This window comes from Mesoplodon bidens (genome assembly GCF_964165515.1).
Source record: "Mesoplodon bidens genome assembly, chromosome: 19".
Taxonomy (NCBI): Eukaryota; Metazoa; Chordata; class Mammalia; order Artiodactyla; family Ziphiidae; genus Mesoplodon; species Mesoplodon bidens.
This window is the reverse complement of record NC_138179.1, coordinates 22318954-22323994: the sequence shown is the minus strand read 5'-3', so window position 1 is coordinate 22323994 and position 5041 is coordinate 22318954. Positions and strand designations below refer to the sequence as shown.

Genomic DNA, 5041 nt, shown 5'->3' with positions numbered 1-5041 from the left:
ACCAGAAAAGGATCAACATTTACCTTCATCCTTTCCCCCTTCAAAAAGAAATTGCTAAGCAGATACACAGTGGAAAACAAGGTTATATGGGGACATGATCAAAAGAGGAAATTGTTAATGCAAATTTTAACCCAGTAAGACCCTAAACGTCCATCAAAGGGAACTGACTGAATCAATGATCATATATCCACACAATGGAATACCAGGTAGCCACGAATGATAATGTAATAGAACACTGTGTAATAATATGAGAAGAAATTATGATTAGTAAGTCGAAAGCATGAATACAAAATAAAATGACTCCGCTTTTATTTTTATAACTATATACCCACAGGAAAAAAAAAGACTGGAAGGATATATTTATAACTGGTGGCTATCTCTAGGCGATTTATATTTTCTTTTTTGTGTTTATCTGTATTTTCCAAATTTTCTATACTGAACAGATTACTTTTATAATCCAAGGGAGAAAAAATTTCATCAAATTCTTGACATAGTCATTAAGAACTGCTGTTTTCTGAAGCTTATGCTCTGAGATTGCATATACAAGAAAATAAGGGATCGACCACAAACCTCTTTCCTGAGCTGGCCATATGTTAACAATTTAACAATTATTCTACTCCAGTAGAAAGATGAGCAATGAAGATAAATAAGTGGTTCACTGAAGAAACACGAACGGCCAATAAACACGTGAGAAGATCTTCAATCGTTTCATTAACTTTTAAAATGACAATGAGACATTTTTACTTATCAAATTATCAGAGTTTAAAACAAATGATAGGGACTTCCCTGGCAGTCCAGTGGTTAAGACTTTGCCTTCCAACGCAGGTGGTGCAGGTTCGATCCCTGGTAGGGAGCTAAGATCCCACATGCCTTGTGGCCAAAAAAAAAAAAAAAGAAAAGGGCCTCCCTGGTGGCGCAGTGGTTGAGAGTCCGCCTGCCGATGCAGGGGATACGGGTTCGTGCCCTGGTCTGGGAGGATCCCATATGCCGCGGAGCGGCTGGGCCCGTGAGCCATGGCCGCTGGGCCTGCGCATCCGGAGCCTGTGCTCCGCAACGGGAGAGGCCACAACAGTGAGAGGCCCGCCTACCACACACCAAAAAAAAAAAAAAAAAAAAGACCAAAGCATAGAGCAGAAGCAATGTTGTAACAAATTCAATAAAGACTTTAAAAAAATAGTCCATCAAAAAACATCTTTAGGGGCTTCCCTGGTGGCGCAGTAGTTGAGAGTCTGCCTGCCGACACAGGGGACGCGGGTTCGTGCCCTGGTCCGGGAAGATCCCACATGCTGCAGAGCGGCTGGGCCCGTGAGCCATGGCCGCTGAGCCTGCGTGTCCGGAGCCTGTGCTCCGCAACGGGAGAGGCCACAACAGTGAGAGGCCCGCGTAGCGCCAAAAAAAAAAAAAAAAAAAAAACTTTAAAAAATAAAACAAATGATAATACCCAGTGCTGGCAATAGTGTGAGGAAGCCAACACTCTCAGACAACACTGGTCCAAGTGAAAATGCTACAACTATAGCAGTTACCACAATGAATTGAATACAAGTATCTCCACTTCCTCCTGAAACATCACAAAAAAGACAGGACAAATTTTAAAAGGTAGAAACCCATCAGGACAGAGTACGAGACAGCAGACATCAACAGACTTGGAAGACAGAAAACAGAATGGTGAATGGCAGCTGATGGACTGCATCAGAGAAGGCTGGAAACTGAATGCCAACCAGAAGCAAGCAGGGTGTGCCTCTGAACCACAGAAAGGCCCAGGAATTGGAGATACCAGCTACGTCAGAAGACGGGGCGGGGTGGAGCCAAAAACAGGAAGGGCTGTTGAAAGCACAGTGTGTTTACAAAGCACTCAGACTTCACAGCCCAGGTAACCGACCAGCCAAGGCATTTAGCTCTCCCCCTGCCCAGCAGGAGGAGAACGCTTCTCCTCTGGAGAAACTAAACCAGAGAAGCTCCAGACCTAGGGACACTGGGCACACCAGAGGGCAAGGCTGTCACTACACTAGAAAGGGAAGTGGGATAAAGGGAGGGAGGATTCTTCAAAGGCTTCATGTCAAACGATGAGACCCCAAATTCCCTCCCCTACTGACCCTCCAAGAATGCTGGCAGCCTGGATTCTACCCTCCAGGCAGGAGATCAGAGAGTCTTTCTCAACAGAATCAGATGGCTTGGGACTTCCCTGGTGGCGCAGTGGTTAAGAATCTGCCTGCTAACGCAGGTGACACGGGTTTGAGCCGTGGTCCGGGAAGATCCCACATGCCTTGGAGCAACTAAGCCCGTGCTCCACAACTACTAAGCCTGCGCTCTAGAGCCCGCAAGCCACAATTACTGAAGCCCACGCCCTAGAGCCCGTGCTCCGCAACAACAGAAGCCACAGCAATGAGAAGTCCGCGCACCGCAACGAAGAGTAGCCCCCACTCGCCGCAACTAGAGAAGGCCTGCATGCAGCAACAAAGACCCAACGCAGCCAAAAATAAACAAATAAATAAATTTATTTTTAAAAACAAAGAAAATGAAATAAAAGTAACCTCAAACCCTGAGAATGCCGTCTTATAGTTTACAAAACACTTTCACAATCATTGTCCTGCTCAAGCATCACAAACATCCCACAAAGCAGAGACATTTTACAACTGTGTAGACCAGAAAACAGGTTCAGAGGAAAGGGACTGGCCCATAAGTAAGGCAAGAAGCCAAGACTTAATCACAAGCCCTCAGCTTGGCAAAATTGCAAGCAACACACCAGCTGTGTCTCAGTCAACCTCAGATAAACCTGTCTGAACCCAAGGGGCTCTCTCTGCAACCCAGAAAAATGCTACCTAGGCAGCTCAGGTAATACACAACCAAATCAAGGTGATGGGATTTCAGGAAACCACCAAACCCAACCCCTGGTCTCCCCCCACCCACAGGGACACAGCCAACTTCACAAACTGACCTCAGCTTCTGACAGTCCCCCGACCACATGGACAGAGAGGGTCCACCAGGAGCCCCCCACCCCGACTCTGGCGTGTTGCCAGCTGGCCCTCACCTGGCCCAGACCTTGTCCAAGCTGACGCCCCACTCCCCACCATCCCAACGTACCTGGTCCCGTGTCCCAGCCCTCGCTGATCCCATCAACTGCTGCCGGAGCTGAAGCCGCTGAAACAAAATAGAAACCAACAGGAAATGTGAGAATCACCTTCTGACAAAAGAGGCACAAGGACAGGAAGTGGGTTCAGGCCAGGAAGGCTGGGGCCGGCCTTCTAGAAGTGAGGCAACCCTGCCAGCCTCATCGCTCAGCTGTTGTTGAACAAGACTTCAGGGCTGGGGAAGGGAAAAAAAGAAATTCAAGCCCTAACTCTTTAGCCAGAACTTCAAGCTTCCCCATGTCCACTATATGCATGTATGTCTCCGGCCTTGTAGAGGGGAAAGGCGAGGGGAAGAAGAGATGCACAGAGCCTGGCAGAGCACACATGTGGTACTTAAAAAAAAGAACTTGAAGTCAGATAACCTCCACCTACCATTTTTAGCGGCGAGACCTTGAACGGGTTGCCGTGGGTCTCGGCATTTTCCCAAAATGAAATGCTGTACTGACCTCACACTATTGTTTGGGCTTAAATGAGATAACGTGTGTAATTGGCTTCATATGCATCCAATTAGTCTCTTTAGTGGGTTGTGGCGTCCCCCCTCCTTTCTGCCTCTCCAAATCTGACCCACTCCTTAAGTCTTTGTCAGGTCAGACCATCCTGGTCACCCCAAAAACCTCTCACCTCCACAGCGGCTGCAGGTCCCGTGTGTCATTAAGTCCCACCACGTAGGACAAGCACCATTGCTAAGAACTGCGACTGAGGCCCTTCACTGATAATTCCTTCCCAAGGCGATGTTTATCTCCCCAAGGTCACCCAGAGAGGGAAAGGGCTGCATGGATTTGTCTCTGTATCCCCAGGAGCATCCAGCAGAGCATTGGAAGTTAGTCCATAAATGTTCATGGACATTTAAGACGCTACGGAGCTTTCAGACTGACTTCTGGGCAGCTGGGGAGCATGCCCACCCCGCCCTGAAGGAGGCTTATGCAGGATTTCAAGTGATTGCAAGAGGACCCACCTGTGGGTGTCAGTGGGGCACCATCTGAAAACAACATCATGCACTGGAATGCAGTTACATTTGGACCAGAGGGACATCCTTCGAAGATGGTACTTTTAAACCAGTAATAGAATTTTCTCAAGAGTATCCAAATATACTGCCAGCTGTTAGGTTTTTATCCAAAATGTTTCATCCGAATGTGTATGCTGATGGTAGCATATGTTTAGATATCCTTCAGGATCAATGGAGTCCAATATATGAAGTATTTTCTCTCTTAACATCAATTCAGTCCCTGCTGGATGAACCAAATCCAAATAGTCCAGCCAATAGCCAGGCAGCACAGCTTTATCAGGAAAACAAATGAGGATATGAGAAAAGCGTTTCGGCCATTATTGAACAAAGCTGGAATGATTCATAATACACAACTGGTCTGTTAATCTTTTTCATCATTGCTGTGTATAATTTACCTCGCAATAGAAAGGCTAACAAATTTTAAGGGCCACAGGTTTTAAAGATTCTGCAGAAAAAAAAAGTCCTTCAGTTTAGAACCTACAAAAGCTAGTGTATCTTGATTAATGTACTTTTTATTGCATGGTGTGAACTAAGTTGTTGCTTACATAAATGTGTAATATATCCTGCTTGTATTTTTTCCAAGTGTATAATGTTAGTGTGGAGTTTTCATGACAGAATATGCACATTTTGTAAATCTGTCCTTTTTTCAAATATTGAATACCTTATTTTTGAATTCTTTAGATTTTTTAATTGGAGGAAAACACTTAAAGCTTTTTATATATGAACATTACACGTAAAGCCGTTAAAATACATAACTTCAGGGCAAAAAAAAAAAAATGCTATGGGGCTTCCCTGGTGGCGCAGTGGTTAAGAATCCGCCTGCCAATGCAGGGGACCTGGGTTCAAGCCCTGGTCCGGGAAGATCCCATATGCTGTGTAGCAACTAAGCCCTTGCACCACAACTACT

At 45.8% G+C, this 5041-nt stretch overlaps 1 pseudogene across 1 annotated transcript; it reads left to right on the top strand.

Moving 5' to 3' along the window:
• Nucleotides 1–4013: 4013 nt before the first annotated feature.
• Nucleotides 4014–4656, top strand: LOC308607317 (ubiquitin-conjugating enzyme E2 B-like; annotated as a pseudogene). Its single transcript has one exon. The product of its transcript is annotated as a ubiquitin-conjugating enzyme E2 B-like (transcript).
• The last annotated feature ends 385 nt before the right edge of the window (nucleotides 4657–5041 follow it).